Source organism: Acipenser ruthenus, chromosome 6, assembly GCF_902713425.1.
Source record: "Acipenser ruthenus chromosome 6, fAciRut3.2 maternal haplotype, whole genome shotgun sequence".
Classification (NCBI taxonomy): domain Eukaryota; kingdom Metazoa; phylum Chordata; class Actinopteri; order Acipenseriformes; family Acipenseridae; genus Acipenser; species Acipenser ruthenus.
The window spans coordinates 46,770,532-46,792,079 of NC_081194.1; the positions used below are offsets into that span (position 1 = coordinate 46,770,532).

The 21,548-nt window shown below is 37.8% G+C and overlaps 1 protein-coding gene across 1 annotated transcript in view; it reads left to right on the top strand.

The window, feature by feature from the left end:
• The window catches only part of LOC117411037 (striatin), a 112,461-nt gene that overhangs the window by 37,422 nt on the left and 53,491 nt on the right, over window positions 1-21,548 (top strand). The window lies entirely within an intron of this gene.

Below are 21,548 nucleotides of genomic sequence, written 5' to 3' on the forward strand. Positions count from 1 at the left end.
GGTTCAGTGGAGGCAAGGATTGCAGTTTGTTCCTGACCTGAGGTGGTGTTAGTGGGTAGACATCTGATACTTCAGAGCTGAGCAGTGGCATTTGCAAAGCTTTAAACGTGTTGGGCAAGAACTTCTTCCATCATTGTAATGAGTTCCTCTGTTTGGCAATGTTTTTGGAAGAGTTGAATGTGGGATGTTTCTATTTTAAAATATAATTAGGGCTTCTGTTTTTCAGGTTTTATTAATTGTATTTTTCGTGCTTCTTTTGAGCTATTTGAGTTTTATGTAAATCGTTTTTTTCAGGGCTTTTGTTTTTGATATACTGTATGAAATTAGTGTTTTTCGGTTACTTTCCAAAATGCTTGAGTTGTTGTTGTTGTTGTTGTTGTTGTTGTTGTTGTTGTTGTTGTGTTTTTTTTTTTTTTGTGTGTGTCCAAATATGTATAGTAACTCGACAGTACTTGCACACTTAAGTTGTACCTTCTTTCCTTTGCTGTCTTCCACAATGAAATCCCTATGGTCACGGGCACATTCTTCTGGGGTTTTTGTGTGTACATATGTTTGTACATTTCGCCACAATTCTGTTTTAAGTCATCTGTGTCTTAACTGTAATACAGCTTTAAATCCCGCTAACAAGCCTCCATCCTGATTGTAATCTTGTTTTAAATCTCGCAAGCAGAGTCTCCAATAGAAATGTAGGAATGTGCTGTCACTCAGTAGTTGGGGCGGGTTTAAAGTATTCAGAACAAGTAGACTTCTCTTGAGCTTTTTTTGACTTTTGTATGCTATGAGCTGGAATTGTTTGGGTCAATTGGGACAAAAACTTCTTCCATCTTCATGTAGATATGTAACTAACCTGTGTAGTCCAGTTGTGTGGCAAAGTCTGTGTGTGGGATTCACAAAGTCAAGATACTGTATACGACTGTAAGAAAACATGGCCTACTCAGCCTTTTTGAAAAATAAATGCATTTCATTAAACAGGATAGTTTTAAATGGTTAGTAAAATACTATGCCCTTTTATATTTTAATTTTCGTTTTAACTTTTACAGACTTGAAAAATAGCAGTTTTGGGAATTTCTTTACTTGCCTTTCATTCAAAGTTTTGAAAGGTTCTGTGTTGCAGCATTGCCATGGAATGCATTCTGTCTGTTTTCATTCCGTTGCAGCCTACATTCTTCTCTTGGAATCCTGCCTTGATTGTGATACTTAGATAAGATAGCTGTTCTGGTTCAGGAACAAAGTGTCTTCATGCAATATCTCAGACATGCAGGCAAATGCATTCTTGGTTTCTCTGTAAGTCTGGTTTATACTATGTACTGTAGTCTGACTTTTATACTGTTGTAGCTCCTGCAACAAAGGCTGGTTCTAGAGTAAAAACAGTCTCTTCCCCCAGACTGCCATAACTAGTTATTATCCAAAATAAACTGGGTGGTTTGCATCACACTTGCCAAGAACTGTGGTCACCCTATAATGGCACAAGACATGTTTTGAGTCCAGAAGATTATGAAACTGCAACTGTTGCCATGTTGGCTCCAGCTGTGGTACAGTATACGTTTATGATGTTGACTACGTTGGAGCCACAATGGTGTACATTTTAACTGACTGATCTGTTAGCCTTGGCATAGACCAACCTCCTTGCACTTAAATTCTACAAAGTACAGGCCAGTATTTCAAGGTTTAGAAGCTCGGCATCAAAAGGCTGTTTCCTGCATGTTTGTTCACACATTACTACATTTTCATCTACCTGGATACACAGTCTTTTTAAGTCATTTACAAAGAAATACTAAAAAAAAAAAAAAAAAATGCTTTGCTGTACGAAGGCGATACAAATGTCAGAAAAAAAGAAAATTCCTTTATGAAACATATCCGTTTTAATATCAGGAATATATTTATATATTTGTTTTTGCATTCAAAAGGTCCTTTTAAATGAAAAAATCTCCCATTCTCTAGATTTAGAGCAGGAGTGGAAGCCGTACCCCTTCTGTCTGGTGGTTTCAGCTCAAGTACCCCTTCACAATTACCACAGTTGCAATAAAAGGCAGAATAATCTGATTAACACATTTCTGATTAACACTTTTTCACCCATGTATTTAATATATTCTTTATGTAAACTTCGTTAATGCATCGGTTAGGGTTGATATTAAAATGACAAATGCGATGTTAGGGTTTTCAACCCTAAAGGCCTCTACACACCAGCCGTGATATGACAAGCAAATGTGTTGTACGACACACCGCACCACAACAAAAAAAAACGTTTATTTTTAATATGAGCCGTTCACATTGTCTGAGATGCGACGGGCGGCGCAAAAAAATAGGATTGGTGACTATTTTTGCGATTTGTGTCACGTGGCAACTAGGGAACTGACCAATGAGGAACAGCTTCCCTTGCGCTCCTTCAGTAAACAATAATGATGTGCATTTGAGGAGACTTTTGGAATCTGGTCCAAAGCGGGTGTCTGTCATTGGAACCGGGTATTTTGAGTCTGATTCCAGTTCCCAAACTATTTAGAAAAACATATCCGTTTGTCAATGTGTGAGCGGGGGGGGTGGCATATTACATACATATAAAGAAAGCACTAGTCCTACAGTTCTGCGTCAGCATAAAACACATTAGAAAGACCACAACAGTCACAGAGCAAAAAATAACTCACCACAGCTGCGATCAGTCAGTATTCGAATTTTTTGTTAGTTTTTTCCTATGCGTTTTTCATTAAAAAACATTGTGGCCAAATGAGGCAGGTTGCACTTCCAGTGTTTCAACTCAACCTAAAAACTTTTTAGAAACCCAGTTTAGAAAGCTGTACGATAGCAGTAGTCACGCAATGCCAAATTGCAACATATTTTAATATTCATTAGGCTATTTGTATCTGGAAGGAGAATTTCTCTGGCTAAAAGAAAACTATGTGGAAACCCATACTACCCAAAAGGTACTACCAAAATAGTGTGAGAAAGGTGAGATGTTTCTTTTTCCATGGAAACTGCCCTAATGTTAAATTTTTGTTCCAGTTAAGGCCATAGTCAGACACTGTGAACTATAACAATGCTTTGCTTACTGTTGCTAATTCTTAATTTTGTATTTCTGTATCTGCAATAATAGAAGCGCACCCCTTTTGAAGGTTTTGAATGACAGCTGTTCAAGAATTGCTGGGCAACTTTTGAATGTGTAGGTTGCCAGTTCATTTCATTTTGACATGTTTGGGGTATGTCGAAGTAAATTCTGATGGTCTCGGCTCAGTTGTTCGTGGACATGTGGTCACATACCAAAACTCGAAAGGAAAATTGATGTTTCAGCTGCAGTGTTTTTCAGCCTGAAAATAGAAAAAAAAAATACCATGGCTACAGTAAGCTGCCAGAATATATTTCCAGTTTTTTTCCTGAAAGGGTTCACAGCTGAAAAGCATTTATTTCCAAGCAATAAATCTGTAACCTTCTGCAGTCACACTAGGTGGCAAATTTGTCTGGCAAAACATACTGAGCTCCTCTTCAACAGTTCAGTAATAACTACCAAAAAAATATTCAAAATCAAGTCATTTACCTTTGTAATACTGTCTTCATATATGAATACCCATTTCCCATTGTAAATGCTCTGCCTAAAGGAACAGGAACTTTGCTTAAAAGAACACCTTTTTTGGCACCGATAGCGATCTATTGCTAACCGATTCAAAACTGATACAGTACTGTTTTGTAACCTGATAACTCCTCATCATCATCATCATCATGATCATCAAATTCAAATGGTTTATTCAATTAAATGGTTTATCATTTTATCAAGGAAAACTAAAATGTTTTTGCATGTACTTGATTTTTGTGACCTTTTTAGAAGTTTTTTCTCATGTTGAACTGTACCTTGACTGAGACCTAACCCATAGGGCACATGGGAGGCAAACTATGTATTTTGCCCCTCTACTTTTTTTGCTTAGTATTTACACACTATTTATTCTATGTTTTGATATAGTTTCAAAAGCAGAAACTTTAACCCTTTAAGGACCGTGATTGTGTCTTTCTGGATTGTGATCAGCTAAACACGATAAAAATGTAATGTTTCATGAACTACATTTATATCCGTTACATTTTTTTTTCATTATTACTGATAATAATGGAATGAAGAACTATTATTTTATTTATAAATATTTATTTTGAGAAAATAATCAAGAGTAGTGCTTATAAAGATCCTGAGAATAAACATTATGGCATTGCAATGTTACTATATTTGCTTATAATAGTGTTTTGTAGTTTTATTTAGCACTATTTATTCTGTTGTTCTTGCTGTTTGCAAAGTACTGTTTTGATAGTAGAATATTCCCTGTATTTGTTTACTGTTTATGTGCAGAAATTGATATGCATTGAATAATATAAATGTTTCCACTCTGCAGAATTTCATTTCAAGATGGCAAGACGATTAGATGAATCATTGTTGGCAGAAATACTGGCGAATCACAATTCTCACATTGATTCATTTATATGTGTCATTTATATAATAAATGTTCAGTTCTAAACCGTCTATTTTGTTTTTTTTAACAAAAAATGCTTTAAGTTCATAACATTGCTTAGGTGAAAGAATTTCTTGTATTTTGCCCATATTTCAAACATTTTCAACAGAACTTTTCAGGGAGTGTTGTAGGGTCATTCAGGTAACAAAATAAAATGTTGTTTTTGTACCTTTTTATCTCTTTGAAACCCCCAAATCTACTGAATAATACAAACTTTTTTTTTTTTCATTTTTAACTTATTGGAGTGGAAAATAAGTAAAAGTGTGTTTTATAGTCTGAAGTATTGTACAATATTCTCTAGCGCACGGGCATTCAATAGCTGTACTCCGATCCGAATCCGGACCGCAAGTACATTTTGACCGGACTGCCACGTAATATGCCAATCTATGTTTTTACTTGCATTCACATTGGAAATGCTGTGAATTTTTCAGACGACATAGTTCTTATGAGAGTGTGGTACGCGAGGGTAGTAAGTAAATTGCAGATACAGTGCGAGCTGTAAATCAAACAAAATGTACAAGAAGTCAACAGTATTAGCAGCTCAAATTAAGTTAAACTCAGTGCGCTGGCTGCTGTTGCCTGTTTTGTAAGCATCAACATATCCATTCTCTAGGGCTAATAAAACAACTGTCATTTAGTAATTTTTTTGAAAATACACAATTAAGATACAGTTTTCATACCTTATGGTGCAAAGACCAAGAAAACAATGACAAGTACCGGTGCTACAAAGCCCATTTTTGTTGAGTAGCTTTTAAAAAATATTTCCGATAAAACATACAATATAATGCCCTTTTTAAAAACGCGTATGAGTCAACGTGTATTTGTGTTACTGTTGGTAACAGTAATATGGTACTGTACTACTCGTGTGTACGAAACTTCACTTTGCAAGCAATGGAAGCGCAACGGACAGAACTCCGTCCACGACAGATGTTGATTGTATTGTCAATTTAAAATTGTCAAATTCTGCGATCTAAGTCAGGCTTACAACACATGCAGTTAATCTTTCCTTACTTAAGTATCTGCAGATCACATTATGTGTGCGGATATTTGTTCTGCAAGAAGAACATTATTAATATCACCGTTCTCTTTTGACTGATGCAAATCTTTGTGTCTCTATTGCTGTTGCTGAGCTCGCCTGTAACTCAAGGCCCTTGAGGACCTGCCATTTCTTCCACTTACTGTGAGTATTAGTCGATTTATAAATGTACTGAATGTAAAAATACTCAAGGTGCTGATTTTTAATTCACTTGAAAGAGAAAGCACAGTGATTTTTTTTGTGCTTCAGTTTTGTTTGCTACAATTTGCTTTGTTTTTGCAATGGTGAAACACAATGTTTGGCTCTGCTAACACAGACACAATGCAGTAGTTATACAATTCTATGGTTATGGCAGGGAAAGAACTCATGCAGTAACAAGTCAGTAGAGAAGGCAGACAAGTAAAAATGAGACAGAGTTTTCATTCGCCCAAAAACTCCTTTAAACCTAGTGAAAAACTCGATATTTAAACAAGCTATATTTGTGTAGCTCTGTGTTGGTCAGTATGGGGATGGGAGTAAAAATGTGCATTGGACCTTGCTGTAACCAAGAATTTTGGACCTTCACTAAAATAATTGAGTTACCCCTACTCTTGCGTGTCCTGAACCAAAACAAAAAAAGTAAAATCTACTATTAAAAATGTATTGTTTGATGCATTTCAAAGATAAAAAGGCAAAGTCAGCTAAAAATGTTTAAACAAAAAAAAAACGGGTGAAACAATGTCTTGTAATTTGCCCAGACATCAATATTTTTTCAACAAAACTTTCAGGAAGTATTGTAAGGTCCCTCATTCAAAGATTTTCAGACAATGATTCTTCTGTTACGATTTATTTTATGACAAAGTGAGGAGTTCCCCAATGTTCTGGTGAGTTGCTACACTATTCTGTTCAAAAATTGTGTGCATGTCCTCAATATTGTTCCCGTATTCCTAATGAATCTAGAGCTGCTGCTGCATTTTTTTAATGTTTGCAAGGGTTCTGTGTTAATAACCGTTGTTAAAATTCATGCTTGTCTTGAATAGAGCTCTCGTATTCATAATTACTGTTCAAGCCGCTGCTGCATTTTTACAGTATGTAGGAAAGCTTTGTTAATATCGTTTTTCAGTTCATTTATTATTATAGTTTATTAACATATGCTTGGCTATTGCTTTTGTCTTAAGCTATTTCATATGTTGATGCATGTGCGTCAAGACATAAGTAATAAATACATTTTGTATTTATTGATTGATCTCATGATTGGCCTTGGCATACTTTGTCCAGTGGTCAACTCTGTCTTGGAGAACACTCCTCTTGCTTCCTGAGGGGTGTTACCTTAGCCGGAGACTACTGTACTTGATGCCTATGAATTGATGGTAATTTATAAGTTTAGGCCTACCAGAATAGGTTTGCTCTATTACTGTACGTAAGGTTTGCTGGTATTATTGTTATATGTCATTTAGGTCTAATAGCTTGTTTGCAGTTGTATTTATATTTCATGTTGGTCTGTACTGTAAGTAATGTTGCCAGATTTCTTGTATGATCCTGACTTAAACTCACTGACTTACACAGGTTACAGAGAAACTGGCATCTACTCCATTCTCTCCTCGCCCAGCAAGTGTTGATTGTACTCGGTAGAAGTGTTCAAAAGGTGTTGCAATGGAAGCTGTGATACAGAAAGGGAAAAAGGAGCAAAAGCTGTACCAATATGAAAAGAACATTAGGGAACATGCATCATTAACTTTAATTCTGCACTTTAACATATCTCCTGCTGTCAGAAGAGAAATCTCTCCAAACAGTTTTTTTTCCCATTTGATTCTCACTGCAAACTGATGTGTGTTGGAGAAAAAATATAAATGCCTGCCATAACACTGTCAGTTAGGGTAGCCAGGGTGGCATGTGTTGAGACTAAGGCTTTTTCTGTTATTCTGGACAGGTACAGTAGGTGACCCACCTCAGATTCCTTCAGGGAAAATGGGGTCTAAATCTGTTTCGTAGAATGACCCATAAAATGTTGAAATCACTCATTTGGGCAGTCAGGGATAAGGAAGCACTTGCCAAAGCTGCCACCACTTATACCATACAGGAATATTTCGGGCAGCCATTTATATCTGATAAATAGCGTTTGCCGTTTGCCAGTCTCATTGATTTCAATAACACAGGCATTGTTTATACTGTATTAAGTACACCGTATGTTTCGGGAAAACTCAGGTGTTTGGATCTCGTTATGTGCCATTCACATAGATTGAAATAACAAATGCACCGCTTATACTGTAGTAATCACTCTTACTAATCCACCAATCAGCTGTTTCCGCCTCGTTACTTTGCCATTCACATAGATTTCAATTACAAAAAGGCAGCACTTTACTGTAGTAAAAAAGCTTGACAGATCGATCGATCATTCAGCTGTTTGCACCTTGTTACTGAGCGATTACCCCTGTCTATACCATGGCTATTTAATCCCTGTAGCAGTGTTGGGTTTATTTACAGTTTGATAAAACAGCACTGACTAATTGTTGGATGCTACACAGCATTTTGTGTTTTGATAGTTGCAGAGTAGTACAAATTTAAATAAGAAACATGTTAAATCTTTCTTGAGGTGTTGTTATTTTGATAGTTATTTTTATAAATTTGAGGTTGGATATTTCAGTCCAGGTTTGATAGCACTTACGAGACCCTAAAACACTCTTCATTACTAATATTTAAATCCAGAATAAATAGAATTTGTATTTGAAGTATTTTTATTGGGGTTTTTAAATTTCTAAATGCTATGTGTTTACAATTACCTAAATTATAGATTGAACTGCAGAAATGAGGTCATTGGCTTGCCAGCTTAATTTAGTATCATAAAGTTTCAGCTTGGCAATAATGATTGAACATTTGACTTTAATGGGTGCTTCACTAACCGTCCATATTTTCTAGCCCCTCTCCAGTTTGGATCTGATTTGCACAAGGGAATCTAGTATATCCTTTATTATTGCTGTAGTCCGATTTAAATTTAGGCAGTGTTTACCCACCCGGATTTATTAATTTCGTTGTTTTGTAAAAGGGTTATTAACAGAAGATTGTTCCACTTTTAAGAGCATTCACTGCTTTCCTGTATTCTAGAGTTCATTTCTTTATCTCTTGGGATTAGTAGATTTTAAATAGTGCTGGAACTAGGGTAAGAGATAAGCCAAACAGGCAAGAGACTGGAATCAAATTATATTGGCAATGATACTGTAAGAGTTGAAATTTAACTGCAAGATCCAGAATATATTCACCATGCAATATGTGTTGCAAGCTGCAAGCAGCAGCTACTGTAATTGGCCTAATTTTTCAGTTTCTAAGGGGCTACTGTAAATAGCCTTACGATGTTGATGCTGCAAAATTATGGGGTTCAGTTTCATCTGCACTGGGTTTTAACAATTTTATTTCATTACATCTGCACCTCTCTTGCCCAAAATACATTTTACTCCCATAGGGCCTCATTCACTAAACAGTGGTAACGTGTTTTGCACGCAGTAAGCCCCTTTACTGCCTGCTTTATACGCCTGCTGTATTCACTAACCAGTGGCAGACAACCTAGTGCGTGGAAAAGGTACAGTGTTCGAGTTATTTAAATATAATGAATAATGTTAATGGCTGGAAATGCATGCGAATTACGTCACAAAATACCGTGAGGGAGGTATTTGATATGCAAACCATATTCACTTAAGGGTGCTAGCATTACTAGGTGCCTCAGCTGGATAATTTAATTGTACACTACATTGTGAATATCATTTTTTATTTATTTTTTCTTCCCTAGACCTACAGCATTTGATCTCATCTGATATAAAAAATAAAACAAACAAAGAAAAAAACAGCGATTCTGGTACAGTAAAAAAGCAAGCAAAACAGATACATAAATAAATGGTTTATAACATTACTTACCAGTTTTTTTTTTATATATATTTTTTTTATTTTAAATAAATGCATAGCAATTTATGCTTTTGTAATATATTAAATCTTAAAAGCAAGGTCAGTCATTCATTCCAAACCCTGGGTCTCTGCACAGACCGATTATATGTTAAAAAGCAGCTTTAAACCTGTGTTTATGGCCACAGTCATAGGATGCACTTTTGCTGTCTTTTTTTCGTCAGCAGTTTTACTAAAAACATTGTTAGCCCCTTAAAGTAGTTCTGTAGTTTGTCATACAAGTCCCTATTGTTCTCTTCATTGCATCACAAGGACGACTGAATCACACAATTGTTCAGGACTCTTGACTGCAAACATTTAAATTACACGCTGTACCATCAGAACTGGTATGTAGGGAATCGAATACAGATTTTTTGTTCATAGTGCTTTAATGGGAAGACTAATTTGATTCAATATAGAGATAAAAACACGTGTTGTGTTTTGTTTTTTTTTTGTTTTTTTTTAACAATGAAAACAAAAACACTGCTAATAACAATAATAATCGGTAAACAGTAATTATCAAATAAAAATCAAACAACATCAAAACATGTGCCATTATCGACTTGCTCTGTGCCATTTATTGAAATGTTCAATACAACAGAACCCGGGATTGGCTTCACAACCACAGCACATTGTGTCTTTTCTTTTGTTTTCATTTTCGTAGCAGACCCTGCACCTTTGTTGCAGTCTCAGCTTCGCTTGTGTTGGAGGGATAGTCACAAATGCGTGTACAGGGCTACTTTGCACAGCCATTGTGATGGATCTGGCTGCTGCATTGCCTGTACCCAGGGTTGTGTTTTGATAGTATTTCGTCACAGCACTGCCATTTCAAACCAAACAGCTTCCAGTTTGCAGTTGGCTTACCTGTAAAGTAGCTGCGTGCTCTTTTGTTTGTACAGTTTGTACTGTTCATGGCTCCACATCCTCTTCATCATTATCGCTGAGTGATAAGTCAGCATCACTGTCGCTGGCATCAAAATCCTCTGAACCATTGTCACTCCCATTGCTCTTTATAGAAAGACCACGTACGTTGCCATGCTTAACTTTCGCTAAAAACTATATAAACTACAATAAAACAAGTAAAACTAATAATAAAACAAAAAAATAATAATTTAAAACACTGTATATATAGTGTCTTATATGTCTTCTAAACGCCCACAGGTAAATTGGATCGCTACATAACATGCAACTGGATACAAATGTCACCTGACCCTCCCCTGACTTTCATTGCGCATTCCACAGTACTAGCACTGCCTTAGAGAATGAAATCTGAAATGCTAGACTGAGAAACCGATCATAGAATAGAATGGGATACTTAACGTACGCAGGTACGGCATGGTCCTGTAAGTGGGTTTTCATTTGACGTACGTAGGTACGTCATGGTGTTGAAGTGGCGTTTTGCGAAAATTGCAATTGTGATTAAAAAGATGGCAGTACCGTTTTATTATCTCCATTTCCATTACAAAAAGAAAGTACACTAAATTGTGACATTTGTTTTATAATTTTAATCAAAACAAAGTACACCATAATTGCTTTTATCCAATTTAGTATTGTAGGGAATCTCTTTTCTAAATGTTTCATTATGTATTTTTATCAGATGCACTTGTCATTCTTCAGGGGTGATGGTTGTAATCCCTATTAAGCTTGGCTTTAAATAAGCCCTGTAATCACAGACCCTCACTGATGTGTGTAGGTAGGAACTTGGACTTGTAAGTATAGGGGTGGGTGGTGAGCCTGTTTCAGACTAATTATGCAAATTATTGAGCTTGTGTTATTCAAAACATGCTATTAAAGGACACTGATGACTCATGACAGAAGCACTTTCCAACAGGTTTCTATTAACAGTGGAATGCTTTTACAATATTTGTCAGAAATATATATATATATATAATTTTTTTTTTTTTTTTTTTTTTTATAAAAAGTATGTTGTGTTTTATATTTTGCTTTTCTATGGGCTGTTTTTGATTCAAGGAGTTGCACCCTGAACAAGATGTGTTCCTACCAGCATTTTTCGTAACTGATCAATGGCCGATTTTTGGTAGCAGTCAGATAAAGGTTTGACTCTAAAGAGAGGTGTGGCAAAGTGGTAATGACGTGCAGGTGAGTGCAGTGCAGAATAATCACACAGACAGACATTGGTACAGGTGCAAGGGTGTTTATTTAATTTAATAAATGTCCAGAGCCTCAAGGCAAAACCTGTAAATAATAATAGTGCTGGAAGTGATACAGCGGCGTGTATCACTTCTAATTATAATCCTACGGGTTTGACCCGCAACCCCAAAGTCCCGTTCAGACACCCACACTAAACACAAACACAAAGACAGTGCGTGATTCAAGTGCTAAAAGGTGCAAACACAAAGACAGTTCCGGTAGTGAGAAGGTGAGTGGTGAAGTCCCGGTTTTTCGCTGGCCTGCGGCTGCAGCTCCGGATCGTGCTCAGTAATCTTTAGTGAGAAAAACAACACACAAGACACACAGTGTTAGGACACAGACACGAAACACTCACGGTCGATTCCACAATACGGGCTCCTTCTTGGTTATATAAGTTAACCATATGCAAAGGAACAGATCACTCAAGCCATGCCCCCTATTTATACCCTCGCCCATGACCCCGAGGTTAACGAGCGCATCCGCTCCTCCAGTCCTCGGATGCCACGCCGCTTACCGTCTGGGTCACTGAGCTTGGGTGCCATAGCTCCGCCCCCTTCCGAACTGACCGACTTCCATCTACCCTACGGAATAAATTGTCGTGCCATTTCATTAAGGGTACTCTGTTCCTCGTACACCGTGCTCTCACAGGTCGAGAGGGAGATCTAACACTAAGACTCATTCGATCTCTGTCACAAGAGGTTACATAGGTTTTAACTTTCTTCAAGCACAACACTCTTTTGATAGTGTTTTGACAAGAAAATAGAAACACAAGCTATCTGTAGCACACAGAGCGCTGACTGTAGGTTTTGGGACTGTAGATGCTTCTGTAACAAAGTGTTTTGACTGACGAGCTGAGAGTGTTCTTAGACCTCCATTATGCTTGGGGCTACCAGACTTGTTTCACCAGTCATCTTAAATTGCCCAGCCTACACCAAAGGTAGCATTTGTTTAACCAACTGTGGCCCAAAATATATGATTGAACTTGAAAACAATATTTGCCTCAGCTTTACTACAGTCATGTTTGTAGATGATATTTTATTTTAAGAAATGCCATCAAAATGTGCCAGGGAGTTCTTTTGCGCTGTCCTATGCACTGCTTTGTGTTAGCAAGCACTCCTACCACTCCTCCCCATGTTCATATTAAGCAACCAACTACAGTATGCAACATAATGCTGGTTTTTATTGGTACAGTAATTGCACAGCAGGGAGAGGCTGTGAAAATCCAAAGACCCAGCATCTTTCTGTCTCCAATGTCAGTTTTTTTGCTGGGGCTCTGCAAATCAGGCAATGGGGACTTGTGACACAACAGACTCAATCCAGTTGTAAGGGTTGTATTTTCGGCCTCTTTGTTCAGGGAGCTGATCATCTCGTGCTTACAGGACGATGCCGGCAGCATGAGGGGTACCCTGCAGCAGGCTTGCCACTAACAGAACATCCACTGTATCTAATGTGGCTGTGCATAACTAGGTTAAAATAGCAATACCACTCATTGAGCTCTACATTTTTCTGAGAGTCGCTATTAATCATAGTCTGCACTTTAAGGATTTTTTAAAGTTATACACATGTACTTATGATGTCAAACTCTGAATGCAAATTTACATTTTCTGCAGCCAGTATGGATATCCCCTTTTTTATGATAATGGGTCCTATAGTACTTACAAAGCTTTGTGAATATTAAAGAAAAAAGAAAACTCACTGAAGTAATCTGAAAAATCCAACTGTTTTTTAGTAAGAGTTATTTTTCTATTGCAGTTTTTTTTATTGGGACAGTGGGCGAGTTATTTATAAACCCAAGTTGCCGGTTGCTTTTTGTACATTGGATGTGGATGATCAAACCCTGGTATCCTACATGCTGGTAAACACGACAACTTGTTTTTCCACTATTCTTTCAACCAATAGCATTACAAGAACATCTGGGTAGGTTAGCAGTCATTGTGTGGGAAAGGAAATCTACTATACTGGAGCACAGTGTCTTATCATTTTACATACATACATACATACATACATACATACATACATACATACATACATACATACATACATACATACATACATACCTTTCTACACAGCTGAAGGGTTTTTGTTAGGAACGTCCTGAAATCTCTTTCAAACCTATATATACCTCCTATATATACAGTGGTTTGCAGAAGTATTCACCCCCTACCAATAATGTCACATTTTGTTAAATTACAAATAATTTATGTACAGTTTTTCAAACTACCTTTTTTTACTCAAAGCTGTAGTGATAAAACAGAACACTGTTATATGAGGAGGAGGTTAAATGTCAGCAAAACTCGCAAAGAAAATGTACAAAATGAAATGTACTGGTTGTATACGTATTCAGCCCCTGAAGTCAGTACTTGGTAGAAGCACCTTTTGCAGCTATATATATATATATATATATATATATATATATATATATATATATATATATATATATATATATATATAATGGGGATTGAGTTTATTTTTTAATACAAGGGCAGTAAAACGCGACTGACGTGTATCTGGGTAATGGATATCTGAGTGCTGACTGTATCAACGAAAAGTAATAACTGCAGTGCCTCGTTCAGTAAGGCTAGTGCTCGCCCTGTGTGGCACATTTTATTTGTAGATTTTTGTATTGTGTTTTATTTTGCCTTTTGTACAGTCTTCTGTATGTGTCCTCTGTTCATTGCCATCGTTGGTAGCGTCACATGACCCATTTGTTTACTTTCTGTTTTGTGTTTAATAAATCCTGCGCACCTGTGCCGGCGTTTCAGCTCCATTTCTCTCTGTCTTGCAATGCGGTTACCCACACATGAGACACGAGTACCTTATATATATATTTGAAAATGAAATTTAAAGATACAGTATTTGCGTTTTAATTATTGGTGCTGTCCTTATTGAGGCTTTTAGTTTCAAATAAAAACTGTGATACATTTGTGAGATTTATTTATTTAATGCTCACATTTCATCATCTGTTGTCCTTATTGCACATGTCTTTGTTGATTTACTTTTTAAAAGTCGCTATAAGGAGTGCGAGACCAGAATTAAAATGTAATGCTTTGTTGAAGACTAATACACAGCTTGTATTTGAAAATGCAGGCTTCTTTTTGCAGTGTTGAAGTTAAATTATATAGAGAAAAGGAAATGCAATTACTGCTAAAATTGAGAGAGGTGTTTTTTCATATTGCTGCCAGTCTAAATAAAGAAGGAAGACAATATGAATGCAGGATGAGGGTATTGTCACTGGGTTCCTGTGCATTCCCTGATAAGAAGCAGGCAGGCTGCAGAATAATTCTGTTTTTGCTTCTTGTGTTAGATGAAATGGAATGGAGTTAAGAGGTCAGAAAAGGCAATTCATTTTCTCTCAAACTCTGTGACCTTTGGCTTTGGCACAGATGCAAAATTTAAATAATAAAACAAAATATAATACTGGTGTCACAAGAAATTGGTAGACCGTGAAAAAAGTAGATATCGCCTGTACTGCGTATACGCGAACTTCAGATACAAAAATAAAGGTACAGACAGTGTTTTTTTTTTGTTGTTGTTTTTTGTTTAAAAATGTGACATTTGTCATCTTATCTGTCTAGGTGTAAAGTTCATTCATGTATAATTTATTTTTATCTTCAGGTGATCCGGATTTTGTAATCCTATATTTTGTGATATGAAATTACTTTTTTAAAAGATTTTGTAATCATAATTATTTATAATCTGGATAAATGTAGTCTAGCGGTGACATTTTCTGAAAAACCAGATCAAAACAATCCAGATAAAAATAATCTCTCACAAAATATAGTATTACAAAATCCGGATCACTGTTATCCATATTCCAAGTTTTGAAAACCCGGCCCCAGGAGATTGATCACGGCACCGTTCAAAAATATATATATATATATATATATATATATATATATATATATATATATATTGTAAGGCAGCGGGTTGTGTGAGACAGCAGGGAGGGGGTTAAAACCTCCCTGAAGAAAAAATTGCACCTTTTTGTATTGTTTAATTGTTTTGTTTTTCTGTTAATTAGTTTTTGTTAATTGTTCTATTGTTTAATTTAACTCTTGTTATTTAATTATCCCCTGCACCTGGGCAGTAATTAAGAATTGGGGCCAGGTGCGGGGTATTTAAGAGGAGCAGTCAGTCTGCTCAGGGCTGCTGAGTAGAAGGAGGCAGAAGAGGTGCTCTGTCTCCGAGCAGTCAGAGAAAGAGTAAGTGCTGTGTAAACCTGTGAGTTTATGATTGTGTCGGTGCCAGGTAAACGGCTTAGCCATCCTGCAAGTTAGTCAGGGAAATTACCTGTTTAGTTAGTACTCCAAAACGGAGTTAGGTGTTTATTTTGTGTGTTTGTTTTGTATCGTGTTTAATTAAAAATAGCGCAACCGCGCTGAAAACTCCATTTCTCTGTGCTGTGTCGTAATTTAAAGGGGCACGAACCCGTGAGTGGTGCAACCTTTTTACATATGGTGTCAGAGTGTGTGGGCGCCCCTACGACCCTAAAAATGGAGAGCATTGAGGAATTAATTGCAAGAATCAACCGCAATACTGCTGCTCAAATAGAGCAGACCGCAAAATTTGAGAGATGGGCGATAGAGATGGGGTTGGCACCGCCGAAGACCCAGGAGCGGGAGCCAACCGAGTTAGAGCGGTTGATCCAGGCGTGGGAGCTGCCGCCACCAGAGCCCAGAGGGGAGGAGCCGCCGCTTCCGGAGCCCAGAGGGGAGGAGCCGCCGCTTCCGGAGCCCAGAGGGGAGGAGCCGCCGCTTCCGGAGCCCAGAGGGGAGGAGCCGCCGCTTCCGGAGCCCAGAGGGGAGGCGAAAAGCATACCTCCCCCACAGCCCCGACCACCACCCCTACGGTCCAGTCCGGCGTCACTGCGTCTGGTCCCTCACCCCTTGCTCCTGGACACCATGCCGGTCTTCCTGGACCTCCCTCTGCTGGACCTAGAGCCCAGGAGTCTGCAACACTGGCCACAGCTCTGCCCCTGGTTCCCTGCTCTGCTCTCCCCGAGCACTCAGACGTCATTGGGCTGCTGCCAGACGTCGCTGTCACTCCCCCTGTTTGCTGCTTCGCTTCCCCTGGGTAATCGGACATCACTGCGCCGGTTCCCAGGGGAAGACCTCTGTCCACTGCTGCATCCTCCAGTGCCCCGGCCTACGCTCCGGTCGCCCCTGTCGAACCGTTGGGTTCCCTTGTCGCCGGTGCGCGGTCCTTACCTGGCTGGGCCGGGACGTGGACCGATCCACCCTCAAGTCCGCCCGTGGAAAAGGGCGAGAAAGGACATTTATGGACTCGAGGGTGGGTGGTTGTGTTTTAGGGGAGGAGGTGGCCGTCGAGTGGCCTGTGTCTTGAAAAGACAAGGGGGGTAATGTGTAAGGCAGCGGGTTGTGTGAGACAGCAGGGAGGGGGTTAAAACACAAAAAACACTCTATCATATAATAAGACGTATCCCCTCAACTCAACACTGCTCGACCAGCATGACAGTAAACATAGGCACAATGAAGTGTTCTTACCTTTGTATACCGGTAAGTTAGTGATCAGCAAATGTGTCAGCCGCACAAAGAGCACAGCGTGTGGTTTTCAGGACTGGGTGAGGCTGAAAGGACAGTGAAGAGACTGCAAAACTGCAAACACAAGCGGTTTGGTGCAAGGAAGACATAAAATATAGATGTCAACAAGTCCCAACAGCAACAACAAGCTGCTGGACGAAAGGAAGCAAACAAAGGACAAAGATTTGGGAGTTGAAAAGGCAAGATAACACAAATTATCTCATGAAAGTGGCTACTCAGCAGAGTGAAAAGGCTATAAATACCTAAGCAAAACGGAACATTTGGCACTCCACATTGAATGTTAAACAAGGTACTGTCACTCTGCTAAGTAACTCTGGGACTAAAAACTGGATCAAGACGGGACTCTGCCTGAAAACAGACCCAAGACGAGGAAACTTAGTCTGTTATCAGACAAACCAGTCTGGGTCTGCTGTACACTACAACCACAGTATCCAAAAGAAACTGTGCCCTACTACCTGCGTAGCTAAAAGATTCAGTGAAGAGGACAGACGGGCGCTGTTGTGGAACCGAGGACTGAAGACTTTGTTGCAGCTGTTTGTTGATTCTATCGAGAATTGAAAGCTTTGTTGCTGAGTTTGGTCCAAAGTGGGATTGAAGACTTTGTTGTTAAGAGGAGAGCCTTGTGTACTGGACACTTCAGATTGAGTTTCCAAGTCAGCAGACCAAAAGTTTAAGCTTCAAGGAACCGTTGCGTATAATTCCAGTTGCATTTTCCTTTCATGGAACTAAATTAATTAATTGTAACACATTCACATAGAATTGAACTGTTTTAATTATTTAGTTTTGCACACTTTGAGTGTGAAATAACTTTTAGTGAAACTTGATGAAGTAACTATAAGTAATCTTCCTCGTATTGTTGTATGAAGAATTTCTTTAAAAGTAAACTTGCCATATGCTTAATCTATATACCATTAATAAGCTTAATGTGATTTATTCTAAGATTGTCTGCATCATCTCAGTTGAGGCTGTGTGCTTGGATGTGGGCGTGTGTGTGTGTGTGTGTGAGCGAGCGACTAGCTATGTCACAGCTTGCTTGCGTTGCAGTTTGTGTGTGAGGAGACAAGCGGTGTCATATTACAATTGCCTGCTAGCAAGCATGAGTGTAATGAGAGGTTTTTGAATTGTGTTTGTGCTTAGAGACTAAGATTTACTGTCGGACTTTTTTGATTTCTGTTTATTATTTTTGTACTTAATAAAATACTACTATTGAGTAACCATTCCTTGTGTCTGCGCGTGAATGTGTGTTCATAGTAAATCCTCAATCTTTGTAACACGTCAATTAAATATTATTAATAAGAGAACTAATCAATCCAGATAAACATTAAATTATCAATTACTGAATTATTCCTACATCTCGCATGCATATTAAATGCGATATCATTTTGGCCGACCATTGTTAGTTGTATGTTAAAGCTCCATTGAATTTATATTAATCTTATTAAATACATTTCAAGAGACAAGAGATTCTCTGTGAGCAAATTACTTTATCAGTGGGCAATGCAAAGTGTGTTAGGCAGAAGGGATGGGAGACAATTAATTAATTTAGCTGTTTTTGGAAATATATGGATCTACAGTAGATTTGGATTATAGACTACTGTGTAATTGCATTGCAGTTTGATACTGGAACAAGACAAGGGTTTTACTTACTGGTTCATGCAGTAGTGCAGATGGATACAGGGCATTTAAATTGAGTTCTAGTGGATATTGGTCCATAATAAAAAAACACCATGACACTGATAGTGAAATGGTAATTGGCACAAAGAAAATGATGCACCCGATTTTAAGTTCAGGGGTGCATTCAATAAGCAGAGTGCTGTCTCGTGATGCCCGGTAACTCATGTTAGCAGTTATTGAACAGTCTGTTAAGAGCGAGCAGTTTCACAATAGCAGGCAATAAATCTGTGTATTAAAACATTCTTTTAGTGAGTTTTGCATTTTTTTAAAAAAAATGTAATTACTACTACTGTATTTTTGTAATGTAAAGTTACTGATACATTTTTTTTTTGGTTTAGCGTCTTGAATAGTCCATGTTTACTTTTCTAATACAATCGTCACTTAAAAAAAAAATAAAAAAAATACCATAATCAGTTTTAAAAAGCCAAAATGACAACAAAAATATTACTTATCACACATGTGTTGGTCATACAGATCCCCTGGGCCGGATGAGAGCCTCCCAATAGTACTCAAAGAAATGAAAGAAGTTATTTACAAACCGCTAACCAAGATCATGCAACAGTCTGTTGACACAGGGGTTGTACCAACAGACTGGATAATTGCCAACGTAATACCTCTCCACAAAAAGGGAAACAAAACCGAATCAGGTAACTACAGACCAGTAAGCCTGACTTCTATTATATGTAAACTTGTGGAAACTATAATAAGATCCAAAATGGAAAAATGACCTATATGGTAACAGTATCCTGGAAGTCAGCATGGTTTTAGGAAAGGGAGTTCGTGTCTAACTAACCTCTTGATTTTTTTGAGGGTGCAACATCGACAGTGGATAATTGCAAAGCATATGACATGGTGTATTTAGATTTCCAGAAAGCTTTTGACAAAGTCCTGCATAAAAGATTAATTCTCAAACTGAATGCAGTAGGGATTCAAGAAAATGCATGCACATGGATTAGGGAGTGGTTAACATGTAGAAAACAGAAAGTACTGATTAGAGGAGAAACCTCAAAATGGAGCGAGGTAACCAGTGGTGTACCACAGGGATCAGTATTGGGTCCTCTGCTATTCCTAATCTACATTAATGACTTGGATTCTGGTATAGTAACCAGGGGTCACAAGTGGAGATTAGATAAAGGGGCATTCAGAAGAGAAAATAAAAGGCACTTTTTTACACAGAATCGTGGAAATCTGGAACCAACTCCCCAGTAATGTTGTTGAAACGGACACCCTGGGATCCTTCAAGAATCTGCTTGATGAGATTCTGGGATCAGTAAGTTACTAACAACCAAACAAGCAAGATGGGCCGAATGGCCTCCTCTCATTTGTAAACTTTAAGTTCTTATATTTAAAAAAATCAATTTGCAGCTACTGCACTGATTAATGCAGGTCGGCCATTTTGAACCTCCAGCGAGGCAGCTCTGAGCTTGACTCGCTGCTGTTAGGAAGTGCTCGCAGTGTGTGCATCGTTCAATAGGAAAAGCCACATAACACCCTGGTGCGCTCTGCCTATTGAACACACTCCTGGTGTAATTTACTTTCTGCCAATGTCGCCGAAGGAGCCAGCTACATGTAATATGATCATTCTTTTGTGGAATTAATGATTCTTTAAAATGAATAAATCTCTTGTCCTCTACACTGGTTCCCATACTATGCAGCAGAGCACAAGGAACAGATGGAAAAGTGTTGCTTTTGGTTAATTGTGTAATTCATTAACAATACATGATTAATGTGCATGTTTGCTAGTAGGTGTGAATTTTGCAGTTTATGTATTGAATTTGTATATTTTCTGCATGTATGTTTTCTTTGTTTCTTGGTGTTCTATTTAAATGTGGGTGTGTATCTCATTACTATTGACATGATGGATCGTATCAGCCAATCAGGTTCTGAGTTGAGGTTATTACCCCATAGTAGATTTAATCTCTCTTTTAAACTGCAACATAAATTTCAACCTCCTTATGCACAAAAACGTTTGATTGTTTTTTAATAGTATAATATCTTCCACCGTGGTCATTACATGCTAGATAATGGCTGCACCTAATTGTCAATTATCTAATTATCAACTATTTAGAAGGTAATAACCGGTATGTCGAAATATTAATGCTTTAGAAACTATGGTCTACTAGACACACATTCTCAGTACAAAGTGTATATTATAAAATGCTTTTTGCCAAAGGAGTGTGGAATTTTTGACAAACTACTTGTCTAAGGGACGAAATGATAGAAAAATATACTGGCCCTCTCCCATCCTTGTTTTATCAATGTCATATCTTTTGGTTTTTGATGTGGCAGAGCGCTAACTGCTGCTATGACAGTGGCAGCATTATCAATGGCACCAGGTTCACATGGCTGTTTTTCTTTTCTTTTTTTCTCTTTTATCCTGGCTTTTTTTCTTGCATCCAAAGAGAAAAAGACTCTGACAGCTTCAAACTACAGCTATGGCCAAAAGTTTAGCATAACCCTATAGAATTAACACACATTTTGCTTCATAGTCGAATGAAATCTGCTGAATAATGTTACATTAACATATTGAATTACAACACTACATGTTTAGTTATATTTAACAATTTAAAGTGTTTTATAATTATTATGTTATATATTCTTCCTAGAGCTGGGCTACTATAAATAAAAGCAACATAATACTGTTGTTGCATTATTTTAGATACCTGTGTGTGTGTGTGTGAGACTGAGGGGGTAGATGTACTAAAATGGGCCAGTCGCAACACAAACATACCGCAA